We start from the raw sequence: 19,071 nt of genomic DNA, 5'->3' as shown, positions 1-19,071 counted from the left end.
TGTCACTCAGTCACCTTTCAAGTAAACCAAGTTCAGGCACCCAAATGTCAGATGACAAAACCAATTCTGCTCACAGCCCCGGATATCAAAGGGTCAGCAGTTCAGTCATCCTATTTTCCCACAGCAAACAAAAGAACAAATGATCCCCTTTTCCTGCAAAGCAATCACTTTTCTTCCTTCAGAGCTCCACAGGCAGGGAGTTTGGGTAAACCTATGATTGGTCCAGAGAAAACCCACCAGAAAGGATCTGAAAGGTAAAGAAGTTGGAGGGGGATCACACTTGACAAATCAACTAAAATAATGTATTTCTCCCTTCTTGTTTTTTCTTCACAGTAGCTGAGGATAAATGGTGCATGCATTCATGCTCCTGGTGTGCTGCCTCCCACAGATGTAGTTGTGTTTGAGCTGATGTATTACATTTGCCTGAGTGCCTGGCAATGAAGATTCCTGAAGAACGGTGTCGAGAGAAACTTGTCTTGGCAGACGTGTAGGAAATCAGAGAAAAATAAGCTTCCGCTGGATGTAGCTGAAGGTAACATATTGGACACAATGTGTGTTGTTGAACAAAAGCTTCCCCTCGTCATCTTTGGATGTGATTTTAAAGGAAAATATTCTATTTATATTGTGTCATTATCGTTCAATAGGTTTCACACCATGCAAGAAAATGCCAGCCAGATATGATTGGGCTACAAAGATAAGAGGTATGGAGAAGGGGGAAGCTCTCTGCTGTACAATAGCAAGCTTTAAAATTTGCAAACGCCGAGTTCCATATCCAAATCTCAGCCATCAAACACTTATAATTACCCGAATTCATACCCAGCACAACACTCAAGGTGTTTTCAGGCAAACTGCCTAACACATAAATGTTGCATTCCTGGATGGGAGACAGGGGTGTCCATGCAAGACTCACCCCAACATCCCCATGCACATCACCCACACACTCAGTCCCTGACCTATTTCACACGTGTTTCTATGTACTATTGTTATAATAATGTACTGTGTTCTTATTTCAATCTGTTCCTTACCTCTTATGCTGTTTATGGGCCCTATTAAATTTGTCTGTGGTTTCCGGATTTCTGGTATCCTTATCCTTTATGGATCCTCCTTTAAAGTCATTCAAGTTGGTGGTCATCACTATATCTAGTAAGAGTGAGTTCCGTCGTTTAAACACACAGTTTAAGCATGCACATTAATGTCTCTAACTCTCTCTGCATTACCAACATGCACATGTGCACAGATAAAGCACCAGAAAAAGGAATCTAGGTGTGTCTATTATAGTTGTATCAAGACTATTTAGGTGATTGTGTTTTACCAATGAACAGGAGTACATTTAAAGGTAAAGGGAGCCATTAGGGACCATTAGGTCCAGTCGTGACCGACTCTGGGGTTGCGGCAGTGCTCATCTCACTTTACTGGCCGAGGGAGCCGGTGTACAGCTTCCAGGTAATGTGGCCAGCATGACAAAGGCGCTTCTGGCAAACCAGAGCAGCACACGGAAATGCCGTTTACCTTCCCACTGGAGCGGTACCTATTTATCTACTTGCACTTTTGACGTGCTTTGGAACTGCTGGGTTGGCAGGAGCTGGGACCGAGCAATGGGAGCTCACCCCATCGTGGGGATTCGAACTGCTGACCTTCTGATCGGCAAGCCTTAGGCTCTGTGGTTTAACCCACAGATAAAACACAATATATCAGTGACACAGGGTATGCACACCCCATTCCAGAATTAATTTAAGAAATAAATTTAATTTAATTTGTTAAAACCAAAATTCAAAAGGGATGGTGCACAGGGTGGGGGGGGAAACCTTCAGAGAGGCATGGGGAAATCCACTCACTGTCACATGGCTCATATCTTTTACCTGTTTTGGTGCATTGCCATAGCATGTACAGTTGGTTTTCTAAATGCCAATTAAGCATTCATTATTTTGCCCCCCTAGGGCAATTGTTAGATTGCAAAATAATCAGGTTTTTAATTTAAACAAATACGACTTTTTAAAATCTTCCTAAACATGAGAGTTGCAGAGCACTTAACAGTATGTTTCTTAACAGTATGTTCAAATAGTGTGATTGTGCTTTAGTTCATAGTCAGGGATGATCCAGGGATTTGTTCGGTTGATGGAAAGTGGCGTCATCCGGAGATTTGCTATTGCTTCTGCTATATACCGTGTTTCTCATATTTTAAGGCATCCCTAAAAAATAAGGCATGGCAGGATTTTCAAGACCTTGCGAAATATAAGGCATACCCCAAAAATAAGACATGAGCAGGACCCGGCAAAGGCAGCAGTGCGCGCTTTGCCGAGCTCCAAGCCGGCGGCGGGCTGCTGCTGTCCCGCTCAATTTCCCTGCCCCCTCTCGCGAGACTCGCCGCCGGGTCCGCTCTCGCGCACATGGCCCGGTGAGAGGGAGCCTCCCCTGCGCGCGCGTCTGCGCTCACCCTCCCTCCCCCTTTTCGGCCCAGCGCGCCGCCTTGCCTGTTCGTGTGCCGCGCGTGTGAGGCGAGCGGGAAGGCAGGAGACCCAGGAGAGCCTGGCGGCCGCCGAGAACCCCACCACCGCTCTTCCCGCCCAGGACGAGGGGCCCGGAGGAGGAGAGCCCGGCGGCGGCGGAGAAGGAGAAAGAGGCGGCAGCAGCAGCGGCGACTCAGAGGCCGAGCTGCTGGACGGGCCTTCCGCGGAGGAGCCTGTGGGGAAGAAGGAGCTGGAGCCCGAAAAAGGCGGCAGTGAGGAGAAGGAGGAGGAGGAGAAGCCGCGAAGCAGCAGCCCGCCGCCGGCTTGGAGCTCGAGCCGGCAAAGGTACCGTAGCAGCGGCGCTTTGCCGAGCTCCAACAGAGCGGGAGCTGGCAAAGGCAGCAGCGCGCACGTTGCCGAGCTCCAAGCCGGCGGCGGGCTGCTGCCTTTGCTGGTTCCCGCTCAGTCGTGGCTCGGCAAAAAATTAGACACCCCCGAAAATAAGCCATAGGCTTATTTTCTTCGGAAAAAAAAATATAAGACATGTCTTAAAATATGAGAAACACGGTAATGGTTAGGAGGCTACCAACCCATCCTTACATTCATAATTTCACTGTTGGCAATTCATTAATATCTTCTGCTGTTGTATCATCTACACAAGCTCTTGGCCATAGTGAAGGTGTAAAAACAAACAAGCAAGCCTTTTAGTGTATTTTATTGGATGAATGGATGTGATGTGTTGTCATGCAGACAAAATATACTTTTCATATATGTTCTGGGTCCCCATTTATTGAGTCGCCCTTTTTGTGCCTGTTGGGCTGGTGGCTTGCTGAGCTGTGTTCCACCCAGCTGTGCTCATGCCTTACCCAGGGAGCCAATCAACTGTGCCAGCTAGCTTCTTGGGGTGGGGCTTTGCGGGAGGGAGAAACTTCTTCCTCTGGCCCACTTCTGGGCATAAACTGGAGGATGATTCAGTGGCTTCAATGTTGTCATCTTTCCAAAAGGATAACTGCACTGTTGAAATGTGACTGCAAGAGCAGATTGAGTCAAAGCACGTGACCATCAGAAATGTTGGCTCCAGAACAAGGTGGATACAAATTGACATTCCATTTTCCTCCAGGGAGTTAGTTCTATACGCTGTCCAGGGCCCCATTAGATTATGAGTAGTTTCCCTTTTAATGCAGGCTAATTGCAATAAATTGCTTAAATTAATAATGAATGAGAAAGTATCTCATCTTAGTAGTTGAGTTGTGACTAATGCTGGCAAAAGGCTGAATCACTTTTGAAATGGCAGATATGTCTGCTGTGTGTTGACCAGTGTCACTGTTGAAAATGGCACAGACAATACAATAATGAATGTCTGACTTCTTGGACTAGTAGAAAAGGAAAAGGTTGACCCAGGTACTCCCATAAGGAGATCTGTTCCCCCTCATTTAAAATATATGTGAAATGTAGGAACATGTAAGGCTTGGGCTACTAAACATAAGGCAATCTAACTTCTTACAGAATCAAATAGATCCCGCTGGCAATCCTGATTCCTGAGTAAGACCTACTTCTCAAGTGGTTGGCAGTGACTCACTACAGAATCTGGTAAACGTTTCCTCTAACCCTTCTACTTTCAATCGGCAACACAGAGTATTGATCCCTGAGCTGCTTATTGTCCTATCTCAACTTTTTTTTTAAGGATAAGTATGCAATAGCTAATATCTCCCAGTCATTATCATCATCCTGCCTTCCAGGAGTATCAAGATACTTATTCCAGGATCCATCTGATCCCTTAATTATGCAATGAGAGCAACGTATGTACATAAGTCCATAGCTGAATGCACTTAGAAGCCTTCCTACAACCTCCATTATCAGGATTCCTTATCACGTGGAAGGTAGAATCCACCTTTGGACCTTCCTACTCAAAGTGGGCCAGGGACATTTGGGGCAGGGGCAGTGTGCAAAGTGTGTGTGTGTGTGTGTGTGTGTGTGTGTGTGTGTGTGTCTGTAAGTAACCAAACTCTTATCTCTACGACCGGAATGAAAATTGACTATGCTTTATGCCGATATTTTTTAGTTACAGGTAAGTAGCTGTGTTGGTCTGCCGTAGTCAAAACAAAAAAACCCAACATATACTAAAGAAGTGTGCATGCACACGAAAGCTCATACCAATGACAAACTTAGTTGGTCTCTAAGGTGTTGCTGGAAGGAATTCTTTTATTTTGTGCCGATATTTTTTGACATCATGCATTTCAGCCTGAACACATTGACTCAATGCATTATTTCCTCTTGAATGGCTTTACCACCATATGGGAGACAGTGAATACTGAACCATCTGCTTCTACCAGCCTGTCCTTTGACTGTTTCCCTCAAGCTTGCTTGTATGCATATTAGAGAAAGCAGCACAGAGGAAGAGGAGCTCTGAATGACCAGAGCTGGGGTTAATGAGGCTACTATAGGAATGATTTACATGGTCCAAAAAATGCTGTAATTAAGACATTAGGCACATACATTTTTTAAATACTGACAATAGATGCATAAGAGCAGCCATTGCAAGGCAGCATAACTAGAGACTAAAGGCCCTATTGAGCACCTAATTCTGTGTTGTATTGTGACTAGGAATTTTGGAATCCATCCAGTTTAACTGATTCAAGTGGCCCAAATCCAGACACACAGTGCTTTCCACTTGGCAGCTTAAGCAAAGAGACTTATTTAGGCACCTCTCAAACAAAATCAGACCAAACAAAATTAGAGGAAATGCTAAGATGAAACATTGTTGTTGTTTAGTCATTTAGTCGTGTCCGACTCTTCATGACCCCATGGACCAGAGCACACCAGGCACTCCTGTCTTCCACTGCCTCCTGCAGTTTGGTCAGACTCATGTTCGTAGCTTCGAGAACACTGTCCAACCATCTCGTCCTCTGTCGTCCCCTTCTCCTAGTGCCCTCAATCTTTCCCAACATCAGGGTCTTTTCCAAGGATTCTTCTCTTCTCATGAGGTGGCCAAAGTATTGGAGCCTCAGCTTCACGATCTGTCCTTCCAGTGAACACTCAGGGCTGATTTCCTTCAGAATGGATAGGTTTGATCTTCTTGCAGTCCATGAGACTCTCAAGAGTCTCCTCCAGCACCATAATTCATACTGATGAAACATACTACCATATTATTCTTGAAAATAAGGCATTAGGTAGCAGGAGCGAAATAAAACCTTTTGGCTGCAGTCCAGCACACTAATTTCTGTGGGCTCAAGGATGCCTAACTCTGTACTGAGTTGTGCCACTTGACTATAGTGAAACCAAAGTCACCCTCATTCCAGTACCTGGTGCAGGGATAAGGAACCTTTCACTCTCCCAATGTTTTGGGGCTACAGCTTCCATCATCTGGTTTTATGTGTGATTTTAATGTCTTTCACACTATAAAATGTTTTGGGACCTTTCTCTCGGTGTGAAAAGGAAGAAATAAATAAATATTAGGAAAAAAAATATTTTTACATAATCCCTGACCATTGGCCATTTTCGCTGGTGCTGATGACAGTTGGACTTCAAGAGCACTTGGAGGGCGTCAAGTCCCTGATCTTATGGTCAAATAATTTGTAGGTTGGGCCGTGCACCTCAGAAACTGAGATCTGAAGCAAACAATATGAGGATCAAAACAACCAGTACTTTTTTTCCCCTAGAAGAAGAGGTGCTGGAACTTACCATGAACACCTCTTAGAACGGCGGTGGCACCCACCTGAGAGGTGCTGGGACTCTCAGAGTTCTGGCTGAAAGAAAGCCCTGGCTAAAACCAAGGTGTTCACCAGCCAACTTAACCTACTGTGTTGAAAGAAAAAGAATGTGGATATACAGTAGCTGCATTGGATCTCTGCTGCCTATTCTGATTACAAGTAGACCCTCCAGACTTCTGCTGCAACAATAGCAATATTGACTTCCATCTACAAACTTGGAGATACATAATGAAAGTCAACAAAGTTAGGAAGGATTCCTCAAAGGCTTACTGTCCTTTACCATTAAGAGCTGTTGCAAAGCACAACCCCCAGCAACATTTGTAACAGTTAATTCGGTAGACAAGCCAGGATGTCTTTCAATGCAGCCTTCGTGTCTTAATTAAGTGGAATTTGTTTCAGCAACTAATGCTTGTCACAAGTGCTTTTTTGCCTTAGGATGACTTCAAAGATGTTATTACACATTGATCATCAGCCATCTGTGTCTTAGAATTATACCAGCTTCCTGAAGAAGAAAACCCCCAGCCAGACTAATTTTCCCCAGACTGAAGGAATAAAGTTAAAGAACTTATGGAAATGACTCTGTTATTTCCTAAAAAGATCTCTTCTGCCATTGCCTAACTCCCAATATTTGGGGTATTTTCTTTCTGCTTTGGAACCATTAGGATGTCAAATAAACCTCCCAGTAGTGAGTAGGGATTAATGTACAAACAAAGGCTCGTGGCAACAGAAGGCATTCACTCTTTATTCTGTTTTTATAGTGTTATGTACTGAGCTGAATCCTAGAACAATAGGATTCAGAATCAGCGGGAGCTACCCAATCCAACTCCAGGTGGAAGTGAATCCGCAACCTGATTGGCCTGCTGGAGCAGCCAATCAGGCGGCTGGCAGAAGTGAATCTGCTACCTGATTGGCCTGTAGGAGCAGCCAATCAGGCTGCAGGCAGAAGTCAATCCACAATATAATTGGCCCACAGGTGTAGCCCTGAAGTAGCCAATCACGCAAGGCCCATTGTGTAAATAATGTATATAAGCAGATGGTTTTGGGAAAAGAGCCATTCTTCTTCTCCTCTTCTCCTTGATGACTATGAGCTGAATAAAGAGCATGAAATTCACTCTCGACTCCGAGTACATTTCACTGGCGACGAAGGTGGGATCCTGCTGAGCTGACCGCCACCACGCACTGCACCGCAGCACCGCCACCTGCTGCACCGCTGCATCGCACCGTGCATCCAGGCTTCAGCTCCAGGACCCAACGAACCCAGAATGGCAACCGACAGCAGCTTCTCGCCATTCAAACCAGCATCAGGAGACTGGGAAGGGTACGCCGCCCGTTTCAACTTCCTCCTGCAAGCGAAAGAAGTCACCAACGATGCCATGAAGAGGGCGACATTCTTCAGCGTCTGTGGAGAGGAGACGTTTGAAATCGCCCGGGCTCTCCTTGCACCTAGAGATGTCGCTACCGTCTCTTACAAAACAATAATGGAACGGCTGAAGGAGCACTTCTCACCACAGCCCTCGGTGGTAGCTTGCCGAAATGCCTTCTACGCAAAGCGGCAAGCCCCGGGGGAAACCATAACTGGGTTTGTGACCTCCCTCCGCCAAGCCGCCCGGCTATGCAACTTCTCAGAGTTGGAGAACATGCTTCGTGACCGCCTCGTCGGTGGCCTGAGGGACGAGATGTTGCAACGACGCCTCTACACAAAAAAAGACCTCACGTTCCAGATTGCTCTGGAGGAAGCCCTGGCAACCGAAGCCGCCGAGAGGTCAACGCAAGAGGCACGACCGGCCCCGCCATCCCAACCGAGGGTCTACCACGAAGACCTCACCGACGAATCCGAATCTGACAGGGAGGAAGTACACCGAGTACAGCGGCGCACTCAAGCAGCACACACACCACAGCAGCCTCGACGAGAAGGAGGGAACTGTGCAAGCTGCGGGGAGAACCACGAGAGGAGGACCTGTCGATTCCGCAACGCAGAGTGCAGGCAGTGCCGAAAATTGGGACACATCGCCCGGGTGTGTCGGGCTCGACTCACCCGTCGACAAGCATCAGATGACCGACCCAGGAGCCCCAGGTCACACGGCACCATGCACCAAGGCAACTCGACGGAGATCACGGACTACCAGGTATTCCAGTTACCCCATCCCAGCACAGAGAAAATTTATATAGAGGTACAGATAGAGGGAGCCCCATGCCGCATGGAGCTGGACACGGGTTCAACTCTATCCATAATCTCAGCCCGAACATTAAGGGAACTGTGCCCTAATGGGGGTCCCAAACTAAGGCCGGCCCCATTCACCCTCCGGGACTTCCAGAAACGTAAGGTCCCTACAATGGGGGTGGGGACCTTCAGGGTGCAATATCGAGGGCGAAAGCAACAATTGGACTTGCTGGTAGTTAAGGGCCCCTACGTTAGCTTACTGGGACTGGCATGGTTTGCACCTCTGGGGCTAGCCGTTACCGGGGTGAACCGCACTAGCTTACAAGTGGACGTGGACGCCATATGCAAAGAGTTTCCAGGGGTTTTCGATGGGGCATTGGGACGATATACAGGACCCCCCATTGCCCTACAGCTAGACCCCGCTGTACGACCCATCAGGCACAAGGCCCGTCGGGTCCCGTTCGCCCTGAAACCCCGCATAGACGAGGAATTGGACCGGCTCGTGGAGCAAGGAGTGCTGGAGCCGGTGCCCAACGCCCCCTGGGAAACTCCAATTGTCACACCCGTCAAGCCTAACGGTTCGGTCCGCATCTGTGCAGACTACAAATGCACCATAAACAAGGCTCTCACGGCCCATGCATACCCAGTGCCAGTGGTCAGCCATGTCCTCGCCACCCTGGCTGGGTCAAAAATCTTTGGCAAACTGGACTTGGCCCAAGCGTATCAACAGTTGCCTGTGGACGAAGCCACAGCAGAGGCTCGGACGATTGTGACGCACAGAGGGGCATTCAGAGTAAAGCGGCTGCAATTTGGCGTTAGCGTGGCACCAGGCATATTCCAGAATCTAATGGACTCTCTCCTTAAAGGGATTCCTGGCGTCACCCCCTTCTTCGATGATGTACTGATCGCCGGGCCCACACCAGAGGAATTTGAGGACCGCCTCCGCTCCGTCCTGCACCGTTTCCAGACGGCGGGCCTCAAGGTGAAGCGGGAAAAGTGTTTACTGGGAGTGCCGCAGGTGGACTTTCTGGGATTTAATGTGGACGCAGAAGGGGTCCATCCAACCGGTGACAAGGTACGGGCCATTTGTGAGGCCCCAGCGCCCAAGAGCAAGCCCGAACTTCAGTCATTCTTGGGACTATTGAACTTTTACCATGCCTTCCTTCCCCATAAGGCAGCGGTAGCGGAGCCCCTACACAGACTCCTAGATAAAAGGGCCCCTTGGGTGTGGGGCCAGCGACAAAGGGCCGCATTCCAGGCAGTCAAGGACTTGCTCGTCTCGAACTCGGTCTTGGCACACTTCGACGAGAGGCTGCCAGTGGTGCTGGCATGCGACGCCTCTCCCTATGGCATCGGCGCTGTCCTGGGACACCAACTCCCGGATGGAAGAGAGGTGCCGGTGGCATACTTCTCCCAGACGCTTGCTGCAGCCGAACGAAACTACTCACAGATTGACAAGGAGGGTCTGGCAATCGTGAAGGGCGTAAAAAAATTCCATGATTTCTTGTACGGGCGGCCCTTTACCATAGTGACTGACCACAAGCCGTTGCTTGGCCTGTTTGCCCCCGAGAAGCAGACCCCCCAAGTGTTGTCTCCACGTGTCCTCAGGTGGTCAATTTTCCTTGCCGGCTACCAGTATGCACTAATCCACCGCCCTGGGAAGGCGATGGGCCACGCAGACGCCCTCAGCAGGCTACCACTACCAGAAACAGGACCTGACCCAGCGCCTGCGCAAGAGGTTATGACCCTGGAGCTGCTTCCCGACCGACCCATTCAGGCACAAGAAGTTGCGCACCATTCCACAAAAGATAGGGTCATCTCCCGGGTCCTGGACTGGGTGTGGCGAGGATGGCCCAGCAGCAGCCCCGGGCCAGAATTCGCTGGCTACACAAACCGCAAACATGAACTGTCGGCCCACAAGGGGTGCCTGTTATGGGGAAGCAGGGTTGTCGTTCCCCAGCCCCTCCGCAAAAGGGTCCTCACAGCCCTACACGAGACACACCCAGGGGTAGTGAGGATGAAGGCCCTTGCCAGGAGTTATGTGTGGTGGCCGGGGATTGACAGAGAGATAGAGGCCTGGGTCCAACACTGCCAGACCTGCCAAGAATCCCGCCCGGATCCCCCAAGGGCCCCAGTCCAGCCCTGGGAGTCCGCCCGACATCCATGGTCACGCTTGCACGTGGACTTCGCTGGCCCCTTCCAGGGAAAAACATTCTTCATAGTGGTGGATTCCTACACCAAATGGCTGGAGGTCGCACTGGTACCGTCCACTTCTACGGCGGCAGCCATCCGGGTACTACGTAAGCTTTTTGCAACCCACGGGCTCCCTGACACCCTCGTCTCGGACAATGGAACCGCATTCACGTCAGAGGAGTTCCAGACCTTCACAGCGCAGAACGCCATCCGCCACATCCGCTCAGCACCATTCCACCCTACCACCAATGGCCAAGCGGAGCGCATGGTGCGGACCACCAAGGACAGCCTCCGCCGCATGACACAAGGGGACTGGGAATACCGCCTTGCCGCATTTCTTCTAGCACAGCACAGCACCCCAAGCACAACGACGGGCCGGAGCCCAGCTGAACTACTAATGGGCCGGCGCCTTGCAACTAGACTGGACCGACTTCACCCCGACAGAGCTCAGGATGAGGTAGTGGTGGGGAAAGGCAGGAACCCCCGGACATTTGTGGCCCAGGACGCAGTGTACGCAAAGAATTTTGGGGCAGGCCCAGCATGGGTACCCGCCACAGTCACCAAGGTGACCGGTCCCGTGTCGTACGAGGTACTAACGGAAGGGGGGGAATGTTGGCGCCGCCACTGCGACCAGCTACGGCGACGATTCCCAGGAGTAACCCGGGAGGAGAGCGGGACAGAGGGGTCCCAAGGGGACAGCAGGGCAGTGAGGCCTGTAGAGCGAGAGGGGTGGACAGGGGAAGCAGAAGCAGTAGGCACAGAGGGGCGCCCCGAGGCTGGAAGGACACCGGAACCAGAGCCACAACCTAGTGGTTCAGTGGCGCCAGACCAGACAGCCCCGGCACAGCCAGCAGCCTCGGAACACGAGCCAGAACCAGAACCCCTGACCAAGGAACACCCCAGGCCACAACGCACACGGAGGCGGCCAGCAGACCTTGGGGACTACGAATGCAACTTCCCGGGCAGGACTGGAACTTAGAGGGGAGGGGTGTTATGTACTGAGCTGAATCCTAGAACAATAGGATTCAGAATCAGCGGGAGCTACCCAATCCAACTCCAGGTGGAAGTGAATCCGCAACCTGATTGGCCTGCTGGAGCAGCCAATCAGGCGGCTGGCAGAAGTGAATCTGCTACCTGATTGGCCTGTAGGAGCAGCCAATCAGGCTGCAGGCAGAAGTCAATCCACAATATAATTGGCCCACAGGTGTAGCCCTGAAGTAGCCAATCACGCAAGGCCCATTGTGTAAATAATGTATATAAGCAGATGGTTTTGGGAAAAGAGCCATTCTTCTTCTCCTCTTCTCCTTGATGACTATGAGCTGAATAAAGAGCATGAAATTCACTCTCGACTCCGAGTACATTTCATATAGCTAACATTTTTATGCTATAATCTAGCTCCCCTTATCACCCTTTATTGTGGTGTAGAAGGCGATAAGGACACAAACAGTGGCTGACTCATTGATTGAATGGATATTTCACCCCTTAGGTATGTCAGTCACAACAATCTTCAACCTAGATTTTCAGCAGTATCTCTTGAACGCATGATCTTTGGTTTGTTGTGCTTTGGCTACCTTTCTTCTTCTTTGTACATGGTCCATTTCCTGACTATTTGTATTGTCCCCTGAAGTTCTTGTTGTTTAGATTCAATTTTAGGGCATTCCCTCCCTTCTGCGCCCTCCCCAAATCTGCTCAGAAGGGTCAGGAGAACACCCATGAACATAGCTGCCAAGTTCTCCCTTTTTTAAGGGAAATTCCTTTATGCTGAATAGGCTTCCTCGCAAGAAAAGGGAAAACTTGGCAGCTATGCCCATGAACAGGGGGTGGGGGTGGGGAGAGGGGTGATTGACAGAATTATCACTTTGGCATGATAACGGCTCGGCTCAACAACCGTTAGGGTTGTTGCTGTTTTTTTTTTCCCTTAAAGAAAGAACTCACCCTTCAGTCAAATGCTTTCAGGGCAGTGTTTTGGATATTTAAGTCCTCTGATGAAGGAGGTACTAACTGAAATGATGGTCATGTTTGGGGGTTTGGGGTCCTCCTCAGTCTGGATTATGTCTGCAGTAGTGGTCTTCCCCAAGGGGGATTGGCTTCTGTTGACTTAGCAGAGTGTTATGAACTGGCAGGACTACGGGGAGGAGGAAGTGGAGGAAGAAGATCCTGGCGAGGGGTGTAGCTGGGACTGGGAAACACCGGGGCAAGCTGCGGAGTAGGGAAAGAGAGGTTGGTGTAGGAAGTACTCACGGGGTGGCAGAGGATGAGGAGGAGATAGGGCTCAGTGCATAAGAACCAGAGCAGCAGGACCCATCACCAGAGCCAGAGGGGGACCTGTCTCCACAAACTAGGCATAGGGAGTAGCTGGGGGGCACTCTAGGAGGCTGAGGCCGTCAAGGCCCACAGCCCAGCTCCCTAGCTGGCCAGGTGGGGCTCACTAGCTCTGGGAGGAGGTGTGTGATTCCTTAACTGCAGTAGGCTTGGGACAGGTGAGGCTCACTTGCCTCATCAAGCCCAGATGCTGCAATCAGCATGCAAAGTCACAAAGGCAGCAGAGCTGAGGTGCTGTGTCTGCTCAACTGCCCATGTTGAGGGACCTCAGTTTGGATTCTCCAGGATCTTTGTGGGACTGTGCTTTGGACTGTGGACATGTGGATTGACCCTGGACTGGGGCCTTGACACACTGGCTTGCCACCAGGTAGGTCAGGGGTTCAAGCTACAGAATTCCTGCTATAACCACCTGCTGCCTCTCTTTTTGGGCTGCTTGCTACACTGGGTCACTGCTATGCCGTCATCCAGCTTACTTTCACCCTATTTTCCGATACAGTTCTGCTCCCCCTTTCCCAGATTTCTGCCTTATTATTGATAACTGCTTATACCTGAGAATAATTGGCTGGCAATGGAGCAGATGGGTGGCACTCAATTTAGAGCAGCCTGTAAGAAGGGGAAGGCTACTTTTTGAGCAGGTTGCTGAGTTCTGCCAGAAATTCCTAGGTTAAGTGTCTGTGAAGCTTCCCTTCATTGTGTATAGCAGGCTTCCTCAACCTCGGCCCTCCAGATGTTTTGAGACTACAATTCCCATCATCCCTGACCACTGGTCCTGCTAGCTAGGGATCATGGGAGTTGTAGGCCAAAAACATCTGGAGGGCCGAGCTTGAGGAAGCCTGGTGTATAACCTTCCTGATCCCCTCCCCTTTGCTGGGCTGAGAGCAAGTGGCACTCGGCCACATCCATATTATGAGCTTTCAGGCTGTGGAACGGCATCTTTCATTCATATTACATGATCCCGATGCCTTGTGTAGGCTGGACCATAAGAGTAAATTAATAAATATTCATGGCAGTATATAATTTAACAGTCAAACAAGCAAAAGATCCAACCATTTGGTAAGCTGCACACACACACACACACACACACACACACACACACACGACTGTGGGAGTTGGAGAGTAAAATAAGTATTTTCCAGCTGAGTTGGTGAGTAAAATTAGAAGACATACAATTTCATTTTAGGTTTTTTTTAATGCAGAGGAGCACATTACAGGCCATACACTCACCACAAGCAAAATAAGAGCAAATCCGCTGTACCTTCACCAAGGACTCTGTCCTCATTTCAACTCACGGATTGTGAAGGAATTATAAACAGCTCCCTTTCCAGCCAAGCAGAAGTTATGTTTTGTGTCCAGTGCCACTTCTCACATTTTCCCATTACATGGTGTGCTATTTACTGACTCTAAGATGATTTCATTGTGGGGAGTCTCCTTGATTTGAAAACCTGGGGGGGCTTCTGAAAGCCTGAGTGCAGATGTTCTTGTGAGTATAAGGCAGTTTTGTCTAGAAAAGTTGATGCCATGAAATATATCTGGGGCAGGGAATAAGTTTTATACGCTAAGCTTCTCAGAGTTGGATAATATAAGTGAATGAAAGACCTCTGCCTTAGCAATTAAGGCTGGTGATTATATGGGATAGGGATTAGGGGAGATGCCAAAAGGACTATGGATTGCAGTAGGAAGTCTGGAAAAATGATAAGGTGAAACTTATAGAATAAAATTTAGGGAAAGATGGTGCTTATACAGTAATCTGTTGTTCCCGTTGAGGGAATGACTCAATGGAAGCCATCCTTTGTAGTCTATTATGTACTGAAAACCTCTTTACTTACTTCCTATGAGGCCCATTTCAAGTGCCTTTCCTGTCTGGTAAACAAACTGCACCCTGTTCTTGCCAATATTCCTTTAGACAAGCTGATAGGCAAGCTTTAGCTTTCAACTGGAATTGCAAAAAATCCTGCAAATATTGTTTTATGTTTTACTATTTAAACTGCTAGGGGACCCAGGTGGCGCTGTGGGTTGAACCACTGAGCCTAGGGCTTGCTGATTAGAAGGTCGGCGGTTCGAATCCCTGTGACGGGGTGAGCTCCCGTTGCTTGGTCCCAGCTCCTGCCAACCTAGCAGTTTGAAAGCACGTCAAAGTGCAAGTAGATAAATAGGTACCGCTCTGGCGGGAAGGTAAACGGTGTTTCCATGTGCTGCTCTGGTTTGCCAGAAGTGGCTTTGTCATGCTGGCCAGATGACCTGGAAGCTATACGCCGGCTCCCTTAGCCAATAATGCGAGATGAGCGTACAACCCCAGAGTCGGTCACGACTGGACCTAATGGTCAGGGGTCCCTTTACCTTTACATTTATTTAAACTGCTAGTGCCAAATAGCTACCCCGTCAAAGGAAAGGAAAGATGTATTCAGCCTCTGCTTCATTGTTTTCCTCATTCTTTGACTTCCATTATGCTAAAGTGTCACAAATAAACTTTAAAGCCTCATTCACTTTCCAGAGCAATGAAGACCTGTCCGTTATCCTGGCACTCTGGCTCTTGCACTGAAAGAGGTTCCAAATCTGCACTCTCTTGTGCTCCACCTCCACTCTGTATCACCATCTATTAGCCTAATTTACCTCACAGGGTTGTTGTGGGGATTAACAATGCAGTGGGAGTTCCTTGGAGAAAAAAAAAGTGGGATGGAAAAGCAAGAAATATAAATGAATGAAAGAATGTAATTTGTTTCCTCAATTATATCTGAATATCCTGTCTGATGTCTACTATTAAAAGAGTGAAAATATGAGGGATGTTGTGACGGGTGAAAGAAGTTGCAGTTTGCTTACTTTGCAGAGGTGGAAGGCTAGTGTTTGGCAGTAGAATTATGAAATGTATGGATGGAGAAGCAAAATGCCCGATTCACTTTCTTGTCATTTATGAAATATCCCTGAAGTAGCACAATTGCACAATTGTTTCCTTATTCTTTTATTGTATGCAATGTACAGTTTTAATTCGAATCGAGCAGTACATAAATGTTTTGATATTATTATTATTCTTAATGTATTTAACCCAGGCTGTCTGAGCCTTTCAATCCACATCAGAGGACCCAGAGAAAGCTTCTACAATGACTTAAGGAAACAGTCATCAATGCCCTTAAAAAGAAAGATGCATAGGAAATAGCTGTACTCCTGAAGGGCAGGTTGAGTCACATACATCAACGACAAAGGAAAATTGTGGAGGCTGATTTATATTCCATACAACCCTACCAACCGCAATATAGGTTTGGTTTCAGTGGCTTCAGTGACCAAGGGGCTAATAACAAATGTCTCAAGGATCTTCAAGTTTTGATCTTCAAAAGAAATTCACATCTAGAGCCCCTCTCACAGTTCTGTGTTGGAATGCCTTCCATAGCATACATATTTGCACAAATTATCACTGAAAGAGAATGGAACAGGCACACACTTCTCCATATCATTTGGTTACTGAAATTAAACTTGGGTTTCAGCAACAACTCTTTGAGTTCACACTGAAGACTAAACCCCATAGCGTACTGAGAAGGAAAGGATATAACTCCCTGAGGGCAGGAAGGATATTTTGTTCACCTATGATCCTGTATAGGTAAAGTTAAGGTAAAGGGACTCCTGACCATTAGGTCCAGTCGTGGAGGACTTCATCTCACTTTATTGGCCGAGGGAGATGGCAATACAGCTTCCAGGTCATATGGCCAGCATGACTAAGCCGCTTCTGGCGAACCAGAGCAGCACATGGATACACCATTTACCTTCCCGCTGTAGCAGTACCTATTTATCTACAGGCACTTTGACGTGCTTTTGAACTGCTACATTGGCAGGAGCTGGGACCGAGGAACGGGAGCTCACCCCATCGCGGGGATTCGAACCGCTGACCTTCTGATCAGCAAGCCCTAGACTCAGTGGTTTAACCCACAGCGCCACCCATGATCCTGTCTAGATATAGTTAAAAGCTGTCAGCAAGATTAACCCCGATGGGTATCACTACTGTTTCCCACAAATAATAGAGAACACGTTAGTTAAGAATACATGAGGCATGTTTAAATATGGATTTATTCTTCTTTCGTAATAGAATCCAGGGGCAACCAAAGAAGCTGAATGATGGGAGATTTGGGGCAGGGAAGATAAAGTACTTCACACAGTGGATAGTTAAAACTAGGGAATTCACTACTGTAAGATAGGGAGGTGGCCAGCATCCCGGATGACTTTAAAAGGGGATTAAACAAATGAATGCAAGATAAAGCTGAATACAGTTTTAGGAGTGTGAGACTGGTGCGGCAGCACTGGGCACCACACTGCAGGGACACCGCAACGATGTTGTAGAATGGAGCAATGAGAGATGGGGGGTCACGAAATTTCAGCGTTGCACAGGGTGCCACTCAAATTGAAGAGCTCAGAGTCTTCCACTGATAGAGCTATCAGCGGCTAGTAGTCACGATGGCTATGAAGTGCCTCCAGGATCAGAGCCAGCTTGTCTCTGAAGGCCCGATGCTGGCAAACATCTGCATGAGAGAGCTAGTATTGTAGGCTTCATATGGGCATTTATCTGACCACCGTGGGTGGTAGGATGTTGGGTCAGGTAGGCCTCTAATTCACCTGGACTCTTTGTTGTTGTTGTTGTTGCTGCTCCTCCTCCTCCTCCTCCTGGGTTTCTGGCCTTAAAGGGTGCTTTGAAATCTCTGGCTGGTTTGAAATCACAGTAGCATGTCGGTATTATTAGAACTTCACAGAAGCGGTATTTCCCAGGGGAGTCATTTCCCCACCAACAACCTAGGCCAGGCATCCCCAAACTGTGGCCCTCCAGATGTTTTGGCCTACAACTCCCATGATCCCTGGTTAACAGGACCAGTGGTTGGGAAAGATGGGAACTGTAGTCCAAAACATCTGGCGGGCCGAAGTTTGGGGATGCCTGACCTAGGCTATCCATATGGGCATTCCTGTTTATGGATAGCTTCCTTAAATGTATACTTCAAAAGTGGGTGCAGATTATTGATATTGAAACATTATTCTAAGCACAGTAGTCGTGTGTGTCTCTGTGGTGGGGTGTAGTTGCTGCAACTTGGATGGGTTGTGTAGTTGCTCCAGTAGGAGCACAACTGCTAGTCCACTGGTCCTGCCCGTGCACCGACATGGCCCCAACTTTTCTCATATGGCTGAGGTAGCATTTAAATGATCCAACCAAGTCAGTGGGAGATAAGGACATGAGTCTACTTGAGCATGGAATCAATCCCTTGCTGATTTCCTTAGGAGACCCACACAGTTGTCCTCCACAGAAGCAGCTGGGCATTCTAATGTTTTCCTAGCCATGCAAGAACTACTCACAGAAACACATTTCAGGTTCATGCACAGCTTGGGTAATGCTTCAAGGACCCCACTCAGTGCATTTTGTTCCATAGTAGGGTGGGCAATAATATTGGACGCAACATTTTAGTGTGTTTATTTTTAAATGTGCATTTTTCTTCTTGAGGGAAATTCTAGGCAAGCACTAAAAATATCACAATGTTATCCTTGGGGGATTCCCCCCTTCTTCCTTCACTCTGATTTACAAATGTCCCTTTGTATTCCATTTGTGACCCTGTCTTCTATTTTTATGTAGTAGAAAGGAGGAGAGGGGAAACAAACATTAATTCTGTCTCTCATCAAATATGGCTTTTGGGGAGTGATTTCTGGTTGTTAGAGGAGAGCCAGCCAACTCCTGTGCTTAGATAAGTAATCTATCACTAGCCTTCCCATTCCTCCCTCCTGTGTCCCCTGCTCTTCTGATTCAGGCTCAAGGGCATAATATTTAAAAATGAAGAAATCTGATCTATTGCACTTTGTGAGCCTTTCCCATCTACATTGCATTGCCAGAATTGCTAATAACAATGCATTCAGTGACAAATTGGGCCATTTGAATTATAATGGCTAATAAATATTATTCCGTTGGCTCTTTCATGCAGCATGTGTGGCAAATTCACAGCAGCAGTTTTATTAGCTCTGAAGTGGGACTTCCCGAGGGAGAAAGCTGCATAGACAGGTTGTGTTGCCTAGTGGATAGGGTGCCATGGTTGGCCTCGGTCACAAAGCCTGGTATACGGCCTCAGAACATCATTATCTGCCAGTCTAGAACATCTGACAGGATTGTTGTAAGGATAAAATGAGTTACTTTAGTGTATGTCATTATGAACTCTTTGAAGAAAAGGAGGGATGCAAGTCTGATTATTATTAATAATAATTTGGGGGTTTGCATTTAGAATCC

The 19,071-nt window shown here is 48.1% G+C and overlaps 1 long non-coding RNA gene across 1 annotated transcript in view; it reads left to right on the top strand.

The window, feature by feature from the left end:
* The first annotated feature begins 337 nt into the window (after nt 1-337).
* The window catches only part of LOC118081529 (uncharacterized), a 28,335-nt gene continuing 9,601 nt past the window's right edge, over nt 338-19,071 (top strand). Inside the window, exons 1-3 of the long non-coding RNA XR_004692084.2 lie at nt 338-532; nt 645-701; nt 3,954-4,037. This is a non-coding gene — a long non-coding RNA (uncharacterized LOC118081529). The remainder of the gene's footprint in view (nt 533-644; nt 702-3,953; nt 4,038-19,071) is intronic.

Source organism: Zootoca vivipara, chromosome 2, assembly GCF_963506605.1.
Source record: "Zootoca vivipara chromosome 2, rZooViv1.1, whole genome shotgun sequence".
Taxonomy (NCBI): domain Eukaryota; kingdom Metazoa; phylum Chordata; class Lepidosauria; order Squamata; family Lacertidae; genus Zootoca; species Zootoca vivipara.
The sequence above is the reverse complement of the archived record's forward strand: the minus strand, read 5'-3'. Positions and strand labels throughout refer to the sequence as shown.